General features: G+C 40.9%; 1 protein-coding gene and 1 long non-coding RNA gene across 2 annotated transcripts in view; both read right to left on the reverse strand.

The window, feature by feature from the left end:
• LOC105278251 (ras-related protein Rap1) overlaps positions 1-10,783 on the reverse strand; it is a 30,596-nt gene extending 19,813 nt beyond the window's left edge. The window contains exon 1 of the mRNA XM_020031331.2: positions 10,510-10,783. The gene's annotated coding sequence lies outside the window, so the exon portion shown is untranslated. The remainder of the gene's footprint in view (positions 1-10,509) is intronic.
• Positions 10,784-13,008: 2,225 nt separating this feature from the next.
• LOC105278247 lies at positions 13,009-17,988 on the reverse strand. Its single transcript, XR_893757.3, has 2 exons — positions 14,620-17,988; positions 13,009-13,680 (listed from the first exon to the last, which is right to left on the reverse strand). It is a non-coding gene; the product is annotated as an uncharacterized LOC105278247 (long non-coding RNA).
• Between the last annotated feature and the right edge of the window lie 104 nt (positions 17,989-18,092).

The following is an 18,092-nucleotide window of genomic DNA, read 5'->3' on the forward strand; positions in this document are numbered from 1 at the left end:
CAGTATTAACATTAGTTCTGAGTTATTAAATTTTCTTGTACATGCGCCATTTCTGTGTATAATGAAAGAGATAGACGTCTATCATATGTATCATTCTATAATATCTAATTTTCAAGAATGCCAGTTTATTGAATTTTTGGCGAAGCTAACAAGTAAACCTACGGAAGTGTCACTCTCCGATTTTTCTGAAATTTGGATATGTTATAATACATGAAAAACTAAGGGACACGTATTTTTTTTTAGCGGCGGAAAAACATATTTAGGGGGTGAAACGACCCCCCAAAATGGGGGGTAAAATGGAAAAATTGCGATATCTTTGAGACCAGTGAAGCGATTTTAATGATTTTTGGTATGAAAGTATCTTTCGATAGAAGACGAAAATCGGCCTAGGTATGTTGGAAGGGGAGTGAAAATTAGGGGGTGAACTACCCCTAAAGTGACCAATTTCTTGCTGCAAAAAATCAGTTTTGATCTGATCGAAGTAAAATCTATTAAAACTTCAAGAGGAAAGCTAATTAAGGAACACATATTTTTTTGTTTTGTTTTATATAAATATTTGGGGGGTAAACAATCCCTAAATTGCCGCGTTCGTTTGGCATTGCGCATGAAACACCTTGTGAAACTATATTTTTTAACTGTTCGATCTTTTTAATATATTGGTTTTTTAAGTCGCTGAATCCGAATCTGAAATCAGATTTTCAAAATTCAATATGGCGGATTCAATATGGCGGACCAAAACTCGAAAAATTACTTGAATAGACAGTAACTCGACATGCGACTTTCAAAATACAATAAAATCAACTTTTGACATTTATTGTTAGTAATGTGAAGTGAATTAAACATATTAAAAATATTAATCGTTTATAACAAAATTGTTTAAACAATGTAGCTAAAAAATGAAATGAAAAATGATTAGAGTGAAGCCCCTTGCCTCTCACTATTTTCTGTAAGTGTGTCAGAACACGATTCATTGTTAGAACGCTTATGTACAGGTAACGAAAGATTTTTTTGTTATTTCAATTTTTTTTTGTCGTTTAAATTTTTTTTGTGTTCTTATTTCATTAATTTTTTTATTATTACTTTTATTTTATAAATGGCTGATTTAACAATTAAATCATTTTTTGTGCATAATACATTTTTTTAACGAATATCATGTATGCAAAACTTTCAAAAAATGATTCGGAGAATGACACTTCCGTAGGTTTACTTGTAAGATGTTGTCTGAACGAGCATCTAGATGCGCAGTAATATACAAAGCCAACTGCTTTTCATATTCTCGCGCGAGTGAAAGTAATCAAAGCGTTATTCAGCCGGGAAAATCGAATCCGCAATTTCTGTATTAATATTGGTTACAAATCATTGGATATTCCAACGGTGAATTTATGATCATCCGATAAATCGCTGAATATGATTTACCGATGAAATGAACGCTCATCTGTCATTAATCTGTCATTAATGATAACTAAATTTGAATAATTTTACTATTGACCTTTCATTTTTCCTTGGTTTCTACATGTGTTACGGAGTTTCAGTAATTTCATGTTTTAAATCAATCGACGACGACGATACACATATTATTATTGTATGTCATTCCGTGTTGCATGACGTTCAATAAAATCAAGCTGTTTGGAATTGTTTATTTAAAAAGTTGAATTTTGTGTTTTACTTCGCTCCGCATTCATCACATACTTTCTATGAAAATGAAGCAATTGTACATGTATGTAATTCTCATCGGAAACGTTAAATTAACGCTAGGTCGCACACACGTTCTGATAAGGGGAAAAGACAAAATTGTGCAAAATTATCAAGTTGGGGGTTACTCTTGACTGTCTCTGACCTCGCTGTCTCTTTTCCTCTCATTCTCTTTCACGCGTTTAATCTTTGTACAGCGACGTGTCCAATCCCACGCGGTGTCCTCACAAGGTTTGCCCATACCCGCACGTTTGCACGTGTATCCCATTCCGCAATCAAGTGAATGAACGAGCTCCCATCGTGATTAACGTTAAAGATACGCAACGAGAACGGGCTTTCAGCCAACGCAATTTCCGGCGAATACCTACGGTACACATAGTTGTTATATTCTTAATAATGAAGAGTATACTGACATTATCTGATACACAATGTATGTTACAATGTCAAAAGCTTCATCTATCATTCTCCTTACAAATCTCTACATGCACATGCTCGCATGTAAAAAAATTATACATACATGTCTCATCGATTATCGCTTATTCCAATATATTTTCGCAACCTTGTATGTATGTATATGCATGTACATGTCAGAATCTTGTATATATTCTTTACAATTTTTATAACTACAGATTTTTATAATCTCACGCCTGAAGAAGTGATATGTGATACATAATAAAAATCCAGAGGAAGGGCACTTATCTTATTCTAATTAAACTTGAGAGGGCATGTTTACACGGGATTAAAATTTTCTACAATAATTTTGCGACATAGCGTAGAAACTTCAAAACATACCGTGACGTTACGGAACATCGCGCCAACCGGTGCCAGATTAAAGCTTGAAAGCAGCTTAAATTGGAAAGTGCACTCTGCGCAACTCTGCGTAAATTAAACATATAGATTTACATGTTCATTCCGTGTCTGCGCGTTTCGTTTATAGATGAAATGCATCACAATCTGCCCACGCAATGAGAAGGGCAATGAGAAACCCTTCATGATTCAAACGAATCAGTCGATCGCGAGAACGCAATTCAGAGCGCGATCGTTATTGCGCCGGTGATTTAAATCACGGGGTGGCTCGAGCCAAGCGGGTGAGACACGTAAGTTCCGGAAACGACGTACATGCTGCCTCGTAAAGCAAAATGCATTCTCGAAGGAGCTAATCGAAATAAAAGCCCTCGGAGCAGAGCTTTATGGGCAGTGCGCAGCACGCAACTCGTTCGGGAAATCGGGAACGCGTTTGTGAACGGCAATAAACATTATGATGAGTCGCGCGCTACCAGCCACTTATTGCCAGTTGGCGTATTGCATATCGAAAATAGCAGATAACGAAGAAATTAGCCTGGCACTCAAACTCCCGTTTAAGCTTTGAAGCAACGTCGATAACGTTGCTTAAGCAACGCTGATTAAAGCGTTGTATAATTCGCAGTAGCGCGAAAATTAGGAATATTAGCGTCGTGACAGCTTTACATTACCAAGCTGAACGCGAGATAATAAAATTTTGAATAAAATTTAAACTCGCATTCATTTAGGAAAAAATAGCTTTTTCCCCCGACAAAATTGTTGCACAATGCGCTGTTGATTTTGATACGTTAAATCCAGCGCAAACGAGTTGTTAACTCGGTCGACTTTCCAAGGTGAAACCGTTGCTGCTGGCCGGTTTTGTTATTTTTCTAGTATGCAATTATTTGCATTCACACACGAATGTACACAAACATCATGTTTCACGAACAGAGAGATATTTATTGCACGCATTCGTTAAAATTTACAAATGCGCTGGTATTATATACATTTAATTCATCATATACCATGCCGTGGGGCGGAAAGTGAAGAAAGGGAACGTTTCGATCATTTTTCATCGATGGGATTTCGGTGTGTGTATATTTTTGTGATAAATTGCCTCTGTAATATTATTTTGAAAAGAAACGTGCGTAGAGCGCGAATTTCACGTGACGCTTCGATGGGCCAATTCGACTCGTTTGCAACAAATAGAATTAACACCATCCGAAAATACGTTAGAAAATGTTGAGTGAGATGTGATATTTCATGATGAATTATTTAATCACTCGCTCGAATATTCGTTGTAAATATGTAACTCCGCTACGTGTAAAGTTGATCATTTCGATTAAAAGAGGACATATCGGAGACCTTTTAAAGCGCTAAAACGCTATAACAATAACAGCAATTTGACTGATTATACATCGCTTTATTAGTTATTAAGCGCAATAATCATTACAATATGTCATTAACAAGATGATAATTGAATTTAGTCCATCCGCAACAATTGTCGAAATAACAAGGAATTAATATAAAGCACCATGCTAGAGAAAAAGAGATGATATGCATATATATGAGGAAGAAAAAGAGAAGCAAGAGAGACAAAGAGAGAGAGAGAGAGAACGAATACCGAATCTGACAAGAGGGATCATTTTTTATTTACCAAGTTTCGGTTGTTGCCAGAGTGACAAATCATCGTCACTTTTCGCTTGCCGTTCCCTTTGTGAGGAAATACTATATTTTCGATGCGCATACGAATACCGCGTATAATGGGAAAATGCGTGAATACACGCAAGCGTACAGGGATGAGAAAGGCGAGTAGGTACACTATACTTTAACATTTACAAAAGATTGCGCGGCGGAATGGGGTGTCTATGTTTAGAAACGAAATACAACCCGCGGAGAGGGACAAGGATGAAGATTCATCTTCTCACGTCCCATTTGCAAATGCGCTTGAAAGGGGAAAGGGAGAATTACGTTTGCAGCGCGTGTAACGAACATCCAAGGTAAATACGATGCATTACGAGGCGCGTTTCTCGATACATAAATCTGCTTATCCGAAAACTGCTTTTTATGCGCGTACGTACGTACATACATTCAAAGAGTAGATTAATTCGGATTTGCATATCCGACACACACGTCTTTCGTGGTGTCGGACAGCGCGAGCTAAACTTGAAACGCGCTTCGATTAGCAGCCCACGGAATCGAGTCTTCAGGAAATTAATTAGTGGCTACGGTCCCCCCGTCGCCCTCCTCTTCCCGCCTACGAAATGAAACAAGTCGGAGTCACTTCGGCGACGCGTGATAATTTAATGACGTTTCCTCCCCGCTTGTCAATTCATTGCTAGGATGGGGCAAACTGTTGAAAGGCTTGCACGAAAGAATTCAATCTGTGCCGTTAACAAAATACGCATTAGGCTAACAAGAACAAGAGATAATTGTACAATGGAGTCTATAAATGGAATCTCTGCAAAGGATAGCTTATTTAATTGTAAGAAAGGAAAAAAAACAGTTGAAAAAAAGTTTGATTTTTGTGTATGGATAATTAATTCTAAATTATTCGACTCATATTGACATAATTAATTTTAGAAAGTTTTACAAATAATTCTGTATATGCTTGTTGCACATACACGATAAGAACGACAATGTAAAACATGAAACGACGCAATTCGATGGAATTGCTCGACATATGCTGAAAAACGACGCATTGGAAAACGTCTCGCAGAAATTCTCATGTTAGAAATACCACAAATTGCTGGAGTTGCGATTTTTCGAGAAACGTGCTGTTTCGCAGTATTACCAAATTTACGGAAATTGAAGATGGCGATTATTATGTAATATCCGCAATCTTTTATACTTACTGAGGTTCAAGGGGTTTGAATAAATCCAATAACAGATTTGAATCTTGCCATATACGCAGGATACACACACACACACACACAAAGTTTACCGTAAATAAAAATTATAGTCCGTTGCGGGAAGAAGCGATTCTGCTCACATCTCTCGTAAAACTGTCTTCAAAATTCGTAGCACGCAGAAAAGAGGGAGAGAGAGGGAGAGAGAGAAGATGGCTTGTGAGAAGGTATTCCTGAAATCTATTCTGCGTCAACATATCGTTACCATAAATCTTGGATATCTCTGCTGGCGGGGAAGCATTGTGCGAGATATGTACGAAAACTATTTCGGGATCGTACATTCGTGACTCGTCACAGATATCGATACCTATAATATTTGAAACATCTTTTCGAGATGCGAAAGGAAAGCCAATGCCTTTAATGAGCTTTCTAATGTCCATGAGAGATTGATTACACTTTCTATAATATTTACAAGCCAAGACTCCAATGCAAACTTTATAATAACATTATCTGTACTCAATAATCGTCAAATGGAAATATTCAAGTTGATTTTGCTGCAAAAAACGCGTAAGTATATCTCTGTGTATTCTTTTCCTTTCGGCACGACACAGCGAGGGTAATCGAACGAATTCGCAGGGTTTACGGAGATATATGAAAGGTTGGAGGAAACGTCGGCGACGGTTCGCGAAAATTTCCATCGAGAGATTATAGGTTGATAGATGATCAGCGTGCGGAGAAGCCAAGCGCGACACCCACGCCTGTCTTCGGGAAATGAACTGAAAAATTAGAGAAGACATTACGTCCTCTCTAATCGAGAACACAAAGGAAACCCCGCACGATAATAAAATCTGACTTTAATGAACCCAAATATCCGTCGCTCATAAGGAACTTTAAAGCTCGCCGATGTTCCTTGTTTTAAAAAATGATCGATACGCAGCTGCGCATCAAAAAGTTGCATAAACTACCAACGACGATCAGGATATTTCGATCCCTCCCATTCGCGAATAAGCACACAAGATATGATGCAACGTATCAAAATGGATGTTTCATGTCGAAATTGCGCATCTAATCAAACATCATCTTCGACAATATGTTCTTTATTAGCGGGGTCGTGCTTGCGATGTTCGATATTCCCATACGTGCAAACCGTACGCAGCTTCACGATCGCGAAAGGATTCCCCGGGTTCTGGGGGTGCGGTAGACGCAACACGATTGTCTCACGATACGCAATAGCCACCGTAATGAACTCGCGGCGACTCGGTATTCCACTCGTCCAGCGGCAAACTACTTTAGCATTTACGGTATGATCCCGCTATTTGTACGTTCGCGTACGTGATCGCCATTCCGCATCTGAGAATCGCATCGGCGAGTTCGGCGTGTTGCGTTGTCGTTTACATTACCACTGTTACCGCTTTCATTATCGTATTATATAATATTATAATAAGGGATGTTGCACAACACTCCGCACGCGGTCAAATCAAATCGCGAACCAACATTGTGATTCGAATAAATCCGATTCCAATTTAAACCTGATTTACGCTCGATTATAATTGCGCGCGCACGACGCGTTTATATCTCTATGAATCTTTTGTTGTTTTACGCGAGAATTAAATCAAGGATAGAACAATTATTCAAGAAATAATCATCAGCGATATAGCAGTGATAAATAAAAGCGATTATAAATAAAAGAGATTATGAATGTGTGACATTGTTGTTTCAGAGAGACGCGCTTTGTGCCCGTGATTTTTCGATAGCGTGCGGATACTCCGCAACTTTCTAGCGTGAAAATGTTAACGCGGTGTTGCTCTAACGTGTCGCGATAGCGCTATCGCGTTGCGATATTACCTAACAAAGCCCCGTCTATCGGGGGCTCATCACTTGATCTATTCTGGCGTGACCAAGCCACGTCGCAATTTACTGCGAACGTTGTAGGGCGACACCGTGTCGCGCGTTGTGCAACAGATGTCTGACGGAAGCGCATCTATCTGCAATTCATTAACAGAACTGATCCAATTAGCGATTACGATACACACGCACGCGCCGCGTGCAATAGTAAAATCCCAGATTGCAATCAACGACTGTTCCCATTAGGTACCGAAAACCGTCAATTTTCACTGCGCTTTTCACACGAAATGTAAAAATCGAAAAGCTTCAAACCTGAATGTATATTCTGAAATATAATAAAACGTGATTAAAAAATGTTTTAAATATTAATCAAAGTAGAAAGAGGCGATTTGTACAGAAAAGAGCTCGTGTCGTCGAAAGAAACGAGACGAATTTGCATTTATTTAATCAGCGCTTTCCATCCCGCCTTGTTCTTTTAAAAAATCGCAGATGAGAATCTCGCGGTTTTGCGCGGTATTTGAAAATACCGAGCGTTGGCGCACTACGCAGAAAAAGCACGAATCCACACAGGTACCTGGAAATATTTTCTCAAATGGAAAACACGAATTGCAAAAATCGCCAGTGGCACAAGAACTTCACAGAAGAAGCGAAGGTTCAGTGATTTATGCAACTCGCACAGTTTCTCTCATAAATGCACGGACGTGCTCTTTTCTAATTTAGATCTAGTATTGTTTCGCGAAATGAACGCACCGCAATTTATCGAAACTGCTGTTCAGTGAAGGAAGTCAGAAGTTCAAATGGCATTCGCCGCCTTCTCGCCGTTCGTGCGAATAATTGCTAATTACTAGCCCTTTAAGTCCCGCCACTTGCGGAAGGTTACCTCGGGGAAAAAAAGCGCGCGATGCTTTGCAACAGGGCGCTGCGTCGCGGTTTAAGTGTCAAGAGTCATGCAGTCTCTCGACATAACATTGCACGATATCATTTCCAGGAGAACGCAAGGTAGAGCGTGACGTCAGTCAGTCAGGAAAACGTAAGGTCGCGACAAAGCTGCAATTTCCATTACGTAAAAAAAAGATCCGAGAAGACGACGCGCTTCCCGTACCGATTGCGTCTAATGGACGCTTAATAAATGGCCTTAATAAATGCACGTAACGAGCGTAAGACGCAGAGAGCGAGCTGCTGCAGAACGGAATAATGAATAGCAACAAAGAGGGCAGGAATCGTCGCGTTATTAACGCACTTGGCCAACTCGAGTCAAGTTGAGACGGTAAACGAGATTAGATTCGCCGGATCGGATTAGCGCGAGAGTAAGTTTGAGCTGCGAGCTGCCAAACACTGCCGAGCACGAAATCCCGTAATTTTAAGTTACCTTATGAGAGATTTATGACGACGTCCGCAGAATGACGTCGAGATTGCCTTCCGCGGCGCAATTTCGAGTGCCCGGATGAAGATTGGACGCGCGTTTCATTAACGGGCGACTGTCTTTAACGCGCGACTTCAACCCCCCGCGTGCGGTCGGCGGCGCGGGTGTTCAAGGGGTGCACGTGTGTCCGAAGTTCCGCAGCACGTTGGTCGTGCTAAAGTTGCGGTTTTGAAAGGACTCCGGTAAATGATGCAATCTACCGCGCCATTTCCGACACCTGACTCTCGCCAATCCAGACTACGCAGATTGCGTCGAAGGGAAACGTCGCGTCGGGAAATGTCTTTTGAAGCTGTAATCGTTTTGCTGCCCGCTTGTGCGCCGCGACTAACGTAACACGAGATTCACCGTAACGCGAAGCGGACAATCGGGGATTTCGGGGTGCAAGCGACGCGTCACGACGATCGATTCCGCCGTGGGGAAGCAAGAGAGCTAATGAGTTGAGACACGCGCCATGGCGAAGGAAATGTCGCGTGTTGGGAAAAATAAAATAATAAACGGAAAATACTTTCTGTCTTTCTCTCTCTCAGTCGAGTTCCATTCACAGCGCGCTAAAAATAGCACGCGAGTACTATTTTCTGCCACGGTGCAACGTCTCGTAACGGGAATTATCTTGCTGGTGGCGCTCTTTATTTTTAGATTGAAGAGATGCATTAAAGGAAAATTGTACACGAAATTGTATCACTCCGCAATTATTCATGCCAATTATGAAGCCGACGCTATAAGGAGCGACTCATTGTCTAGCTTCTTATACAATCCGCGAGATAATTTTCGCCTGGTACTTTGTTAACCGCTTTAATTTATTAAATCTTTGAGATCTCTACTGATAATTAGAGACGCGCCGTTGGCCGTAATAAAAACGTATTCTTGGTTCAGTACTGCACGACTGGTTGTAACAAAGTAAACTAAAATACATATTTGCAAGTCAATGGAAAATCGTTTCGTTGCGATTGAATATTTTATTACGTGCATGTAAATTTTGTATTGGTTTCTAGATGCATCCAATTATTTTCTGGAGCAAGATCCGGGCCGCATGCATGTACATACACATACACGTTTGAAAATTGCGAGAGCTGTTTTTATGGTTAATTTATGGCTGTGCGTACATATATGTGATGCAATTCAGGTACTTCGCAGAAAGTAGTAAACTGTGTTCGCCGAAGGGAGTGACATGACCCAGAATATCTAAGATCAGAGGTAACGTTGAGGGAAGCGAAATGTGGCGCAAATGAGTCAACGGTACTGGAATTAAGCCCTATTTAAATATATAAAGTAATTAAATTGACAATGAATGAGACGATTAAAGTGCATGTTCGGTTATCTCAATCTTCTCGATTTCATCTCGAATTTCAAATAATGTATATTATATTATATTACGCTAATTAATAAGATATTATAAATTGCATATGCATTATAGTATTATACATTATAATATACAGATTATAAGAAGATAAAATTGATTAATGAATAATTTGTAATTGAAATTCTTAAAAAATCATAATTTTACGCCATTATAAAAGCTATCCACGTACATGTACTTCGTTCCTCTCAAAAATTGATTTGCTTTTCGAAATTGACAGTACAATCAACAACCGATACACATATCAAAGTTGAAACTTTAATTTAAAATAGCTTCGCGAGGCAGTCAGGAGTACAATTCCCAACCCAATTGATATTTATACCGAACCGCGAAATACGTGAAGAACGCGCATCGAACTCGCAACCCTTCCGTCAAACTCGCCAGAAGCTCATTCATATTTATATACACACGCTGGTGCGCACATTCCAACAAAACCTCCCAAAATACTCCGAAAACTACCCCATTCAGTAGTATGCGTCGTAATATTTTGAAAGTTCCGCGAGTATCGGCGACCTTTCAAAAAGCGCAAAACTCGTCTATAGCTGGAGCTAGAAGGTACTTACGTGCGAGAGCGGAAGTGGCGGGTTAACAGGTGCAGCGGGCTCCGACTGCGTGGAAAAGCCCGAGCGCGGGAAAACGGGAACTCTCCGAATCCCGCGACGAGGGGGGTGTCTCGTGCTGGTCCCGCCGACCGCCCGGACTCCCGAGGGTGATCGGAGTGGCGAAGCTCGCGGACTCGCAAAGTCGACGACGAAGTCGCGCCGGAACGGCTGCGAGTGCGCGTAACCCTGATGGCTCGCTGAATGGGCGACCTGACACGCTGATAGACGAATACGGCAATGCGGGCGAGCTAGCTCTGTCCGGTACTTGGGTGCCGTGCCGGGCGCTATCCTCGATGCTTTCAGTCGGCGTCTGCGCTCTCGTAACCTTCCGACCTTCTTCCACCTGCGCACCACGCTCTAGAGTGTACCGGAGTATGCAGCCGTGTATAGTTAGCTGTTTCCCTCCCTCCCACCGAGCGAATCTCCTTCTCTCTCTCTCTTTCTGTTTGTCTCCCTCGTATCAGCTATGAAAGCACCTGACAGAGAGAGCGGAGCACCTGAGACAGGGCGAATGTTTAAGCTGCTGTCCGCTGCATGCATTCTCGCTGGCGACGACACGTCCGGCTTCTGCTTTAGACGCGCGCTCTCGACACCTACGCGACGCTACATTTGCGACAATAAGCAGATCGAGCATGGTTTTGCGTGCGTCTCTTTGTTCAAACGAAACGCAAGATTCAGGAAATTCGGGAGATTTACAGTCCACGTTTTCGTTGCGCGATTTCCGGTGCGATTTATCCCTTGGAGCGAAGTTGATCGGTTTGGCTTTGGATTGGCGCGCGCGTTCGGAGAGTGTCCCATGGCGAAGTTCGAATCTTCGCTTTACATCCAAATGTCCGCAAGGTGACGGGATCACTTGCTTTGCCATTTCGCTCTTCTGGAAGTTACTGCCGCTGATACACCTGGGACGAGGTCAATGTTTGTACGCTGAACTTCGATGAGACCGTAGCTCCTTTGGTACTACTCTATTAGATAGTTCCGACACATGTATCGATCTTGTGCGAACTCGTGCAGAGTGCCCCAACAGATAAATTAGCGGTTCTCGCAATACGCATTTATTTCTGATAAACTGATGGCAAAGACATTGTCAATTAAACTTGCTTGGTGCCTCGCTTTTCTTCCGCGCTATTAAATTTTACTAATTGTAATTTAATATAATTATAATGCAGTCTCTTTTGAACTATTCACGATGCGAGAGCACCGTTTATAGTCCGAAGACAAAAATATTTCAACACTTTCTGGTAATATTTCTCGATTAATTAAATGCATTAAGTTTATGCAAAATTAACTTTCTTAATTTTAATGGAATTTCGAAAAAGATCAAGTTTTCCTGCTATCATTGTAACAGTATAAACAGAATTTTCGCCTTTCATTGTATCGGTCAAACGCAAAAGAGAAAACGTTTATCGCTCTCTTGCGTCCGACTATACAGATCCCGCTACTACTTGAGAAAGCGAAGAAGACGCTTAGTCGCGGAGAGGAGATCTTATTCTCCTCCTTTTTTGTCTCTTTATAGTTCTATACAGTCTTACTGGATATAAAAAGACCCGTTTCTCTGCAAGTATACTCATGCGCATATCTCCTTTGTTTATTAAATAATTCTTCTTTCGATGCGATTTATTCACGAATAACACACATCACAAATATTTGCGCGATTCTCTCTGTGAAAAAACGATGTCTAGGTACATTGTCTTTCGTGGCGATACTGCGTTGCATTTTTTACGTGACAGACCGAGAGAGAAAGAGGAAAAGAGAGACAGAGAGAATTTAAAATATCAGGTCTTGTTAACAAAGCGTGCTTTATTATATTTATCCGGTTCGGTGCTTGCGAGCAACGCGAGGGAGGATTATGCGGCGCTTAATAGAGAACCTTCTACATGAAAGATTAATCTCGGAAATGATTGACACGCTAACGATTTAAAACGGTTCAACGGGCAGTCTGAAGGTCTAAAATCCTTGTCACTCTCGCAATAAAGTAGCTTAAGCAAAACTGCGCGTACAACGGTTCGCGCCAACGGTTCGGCGTATCGGAGTGACATTTTATCATTGTGCGCAAACACAATACTCCACGATCTCGCAATAAATTTTAATGAAGATACTGACAAAGGACCGATGTTATGTGTGCGTTCCTTTGTAGCGATTGCTTACGCTTCCGAGACACCAGGCCAAGGATACACGCAAGAATTTGCATGTGACATGACGACAAGCAAGAGGATACGCCCAAGACAATTGCGCCGCTCAGAACATCAATCATCTACCGAATATATTACATTTTCTCGCCGTAGGCAGAAGACAATTTCACTATTGTTTTTCTTTGTACAAGCCGTGTGTGCTATATATCATATATAATACTTTTCAGAATTATTTAATCAATTAAAGCTATGAAATTATATAATATATTATTTTTCCGACTTTATTTATATATTTTTGAGAGGGCGTTACTTTTAATTTTTTTATCGATCATCAAGTTATTAATACTTTATTTCAAGCATCAAAATATTAAAAGCACAAAATATAATCAAGTAACGTGAAACATACTTATTAGCAGCCAGTTGAAACTATAGAAGAAGAACTCGCAGAAGCATCATGTTCCAGTTCATCAACGCTCGAATACCTCGAGACAACGACACAAAGGCGAGAACAAAGCGAGATCCGGCATTCATCCACCTGAGACCGACTTATTTCTACGTGGTGGGTGTACAGCTCGTTGGGGTTGCGTTATCTCCATGGTCAGAGGGGAAAACGGGAATAATTCATTCCGACAGGATTTAAGTTCGCGTTCGCACGGCTGAAGCCGGCTCGCCCTTTTCGCAGTCACCCCATCTCTCCTCTTTTTTTCGAGGAGCGAAGTTGTAAGCAGCATCGGACGGAATCGTTCTCCTCGTGTACGGCACTCAGCACGTTTAACTCCGTCGCATTAAGGATAAGAGTGCAACGACATCGAACGACGAGAGAGCATTAACCGGTGCTGAGGATGAGACGAGACAGAACTGACCAGTCGGATCACATTTCGGATACACGTCCTTATTAATTAAAGCCAGTCTAGAACGTACTTTATTTGATCAAGTCCTGTCATGCACGGAACGTAGGAAATGTTGGTACAGCCAAGTGGATCGATTCATTTATGTACTGCATCTGTAAATATTCGTCATGAGATCACGTGAAATGTCAGTTTTATATTAACGATTTTCACACGTGATTCCTGAGGAATGAGAAATATGCATAATTTGCGTAATGTTTCTCGGAGCGAAAAGCTATCTGCATAATCCCGTTTTAGTTTAATTAATAATAATAATAATTCTGAGAATCCAATAGATGCGTTGTGTTTTAATAATTATCACGCAATTCTCCACAGTTTCTTTGTTAGATGGTTGATGGCGTTTTACTGTTCGAAATTTTTGCGATGATAGAAAATAAAATGAAATTTTGATATAGTAATAAGCAGGATAAAGGCTCTAGCAGGGTATGTAGGGTAAATCGGCCCCAGGCATAAATTTTGATGACACTTGGCTCAAAGTTAGCTCCTTATATGAGATTTAAGTACACCAAGTTTCAAACATGGAAATCACTTTGTTTATGGTTTATGGTTTTTTTCATACTGTTGCACCACGGATACATGGCTGTTGATTTTTTGATAGGTAGGTTTGTAGTAGAGCATTGTATAGAAAAAAACTTATGATTGTTGCTCTAAGGGAACATGTCGAAAAAAATTTTTCAAAACTTTAATATTTTTAAAAAATTTGAATTTCGCGCCAAAATCCAGTTGATATATAGTCCTTTATTGGTCTTGAGGCCATGCATCTACCAGTATTTTCATAAATAAATATCTCTAAACACCACTGAGATATTCGCAAAAATCATGAAATCACATTTATTAACATAACTTCTAAAAAAAGTGATTTCCATGTTTGAAACTTGGTGTACTTAAATCTCATATAGGGAGCTAACCTTGAGCCAAGTGTCATCAAAATTTACGCCTGGGGCTGATTCACCCTATATACCCTTCTAGAGCCTTTAGTCGGATCTACGTACGTAAAGTGATATTCATTAGCATTTTAGGAACGTATTACACACCTCGTTAGTTAACTCCGGCTACTGTGTACCACCGTGCAGATAATCTACTTTCACTCTTAATTGCAAAAATATAGACAAAAGACTCCATTGTTCGATTAAATATACCGAAACGTCAGTCGTTTATGCAGTTGCACCATTTGTTTTCTCGCCAATGCACATTAAACTGCGAACAAAAAAGGAAACGTTTATACTGGACAATTTGTATACACGATTGACGTATTAAAAAGAAGCTTAATGTAATTTCGCACATTTGCGCAACATCAAGAATATCGTTCAGATTCAGAGCAGACGTGTGTTGCCCAGTAAACAGTATATAATTCTTCACCAAGCACCGAATAATCATTTAATCGTACGATACGTTGGGCGAATATTAAAATAAAAGCTCCGAGATCTTTCACGCCATTCAGGATTCCAGAATGTAAGCGTTCACACCGAGTGTTTCCAGCCTACGTGTATAACACGCAATATCGGCGTGAAACATCTTTTTTTCTAACTTAACGGAATTTTCTTTTTTTATCCCTCAGCAGAATAAAAGCCCCCGAAGAAAGCCTTCGTGGTGTTTTGCCAGTGGCGTAGTTGTCAGTCCACCCACGCACCGTCATGAAACTACAAGTTCTCACGAGCATCCTAGTCCCGTCTCGGTTTCCCTCGTCAAATAACCAATATTTCATTAAGGTAAAGTCTTAATTGCCCTCCGTCTGATAATTGCGAGCGGTGCCTCGTGCGACAACTCTTCGCGCTGGGCACATTGGAAGACAAAGAAGTTTATTCCCTTTTTCGGCATGGCAGAATATCCGGTCCTCAAGTATCCTCGAGCGCTCGGTATCTCTATCGACCGTTCGGCCAGTATCCTCTTTACGATGCTTGCCGTTCGACCACGCGTATATCCGGCGCGTAATCTTTACGACGCCTCGCGAGGTTGTTACTCGACGCGCGAGCGGTCCAAGTCCGCCCGTTTGCCCGCCTCAGCGAGAGCCGCTGAAAGCCATCGTTAAACTTTCACCTTTTATAAGCGACCACTGCCGGAATGGTGGCAGCAATTTTAAACGCGCGAGAGCCGTAAGAGGCCGTCGAAAAACACTTAATTCGATTTTATAGACACGGGCGCACGCGAAAGGAAACGCCGAGCGAGCGATCGAGCTAGAGAAGCAGATTGCCGTGCGCGCGGAAACGGCAAAAACTAACGAGCGTTTTCACTCTGAGCGATGTAAAATCGATGCCTAGTGTAAGCCCGGGCTTGCGTGCGCTAATACTTGAAATTCCGGCGAGAGTTTTTACGCACGAGCCGTGCGTGAACCATCGCGCCTCCAATGCTGAGCGTCCTTCCATCTAGAATTAAAGGGGATGAGTCACCCCGGAAAAGGAGTGCTGATCACCCTCATCCTCGTAGTCCCGTCGTCGGTGATTCACGAGAAATCTCAGCATCTACAAGTTCCTTTTCGAAAAATCTGTGATTCGTCAAGTTTTATTTATTATTATTTATTTATTATTCGCTAAATACGCGCCGTCAGAATTGTTTGTCCTGCTCGTGTACATATCGAATTTGCAGGCGTATTTTATTCCGTGAATAGAGCTGGTAGCCTTGATAAACGCGACCTTGTTTCATTGTTGTTCGGAGGATAAAGGGAAGTCTCAGGTAGGAAGATCTCAAGATAAATGTCGAAACGCATCGCCGGACAGACAAAGAGGAGCTCCAGGTAGACGAATTTCTCGCGATCCACACCGAGACGTATATAAGGGACCGCCTCTTTTATGTCAGATACCTTAATGGTCTCCACATTTTCTATAAATAGTATCGCTCGAGCCGAGCTTTCACGTTCACACGTGCTTCGAGTCATCTAGCGGAATTTATTTCTGCCTGAGGAATTAATTATGCTGCTGCTGCTGCTGCTGCTGCTACTACTACTACTGTTGCGGCTGCTGCTATTATTTGTCAACGAGATCGCGCGGATCCTACGTGGATGATCCTACCTAAGGAACTCATTGCTCCGCAAGCAATACCAGACGTCGGGACGGCGCGTCGAGTTTGCTGCTTCAAGCCGAGCTCCTCTGAACTTACTCGTAATAACAGAGCGACGATTCTCACAAGGAGATTTCCATATACATGGAAAATACGTGAAAATACGCGTGCGCACGCTGAGCAAACTCTGTAACCCTGTATTTGACGGCACAAGATTTATTCTGCACTCGGAATAGATTTTAGAAGAATTGTTGGAATTCACGAAAAAGCTTCCGCCGTAGTAGAATAGATCGATCCCAACATTTTCCCTGCTTTTTGTTACAACGTTTTTAGATTTGGTACCCGGATTTCTGGGTTGCAAGGAGAACCCGGAACCCAGAAGGTAGAACCGGTAGATCGTAATTGCGCGCGTACCAATTTCGGTAGAATTTATTACACGCTGCGATTAATACGGGTTGCGTTATTGGTCCGTATTAATGTTAATGACTTTAGCTGAGTTGGTAACTTCATTGGTAACTCAAGCGTATTAGTTTCAGCAGCTCCACTTTAATTCTACAAACGTAGCCATATGTTTAACCGACAAATTGTCGTGGAGTTGTTGGGTAAATAACGCGCTCGTGCAACAAATAATTAAGCACGCTTTCGGCTTTGCCGATCCTTTGAGCAAATCTCATCATGCTTTGATGTCGCATAATCGTATATTTGTCGTTTTCCTGTGTAAGTCCATTAATGATAATTTTGAAATATTATATTACTTCATACAATCGTATTGTGGATAAAAATCTTTTAACAAGTTTAATTTTAATTCCCTCTTTGTGTGTAAAAATGACCAAGAAAAATATTATATAAACAATTTATATAGGAAATAAGAAAGTTTTAGCAATCTTTTAATAAAGTTTTAACAAAAAATTAAGTAACAAAACTGAAAAGAAAAGACCTTGTTCTCTTAGTTGTATCTTGATTTTACTTTATTTAAAGCTCCTTTATTTAAAGCTCCGAGAAATTTTACGTTGCGAATTTCGAAATTATAATATAATAACTAGCGAGTTGCTCGTTTTTCTAAAAGATTTTATTAAAGAAAGATCAGATATAAATATATACACCTTCAACTCTAAAAATACTTTTTTAAATTTCATCGTCAACTTTTGGACACACTCTCTCTACGGGCTATGGAACTGAATAAATCATACATTCATAGTCACAAAGTTTCCAAACTGCACGACTAACATTTACATACCTGTTGCACATATGCACTATTTAACTGTACCTTATTTCACCGGTCGGATTCGAGCTTTGCAGAGGCAGCAAACGGACCGTCGTTCATGAGTAAAACGGGAACAACTAGTGGGAAAGTGATGAGCAACCCACTTCCTGTAACCACCCTGTTTAAATATGCATCGTCGACACCACCAGGTCAACCTGCTGAACGCAGTAAATGCGCAGAAGCGGAAAAACCTCGAACCCAACGTCACCGACGTTTTCTATACGTTTTTTCCTCTTTCTCTCTTTCTCT

Source organism: Ooceraea biroi, chromosome 10 (genome assembly GCF_003672135.1).
Source record: "Ooceraea biroi isolate clonal line C1 chromosome 10, Obir_v5.4, whole genome shotgun sequence".
In the NCBI taxonomy this organism is placed as follows: Eukaryota; Metazoa; Arthropoda; class Insecta; order Hymenoptera; family Formicidae; genus Ooceraea; species Ooceraea biroi.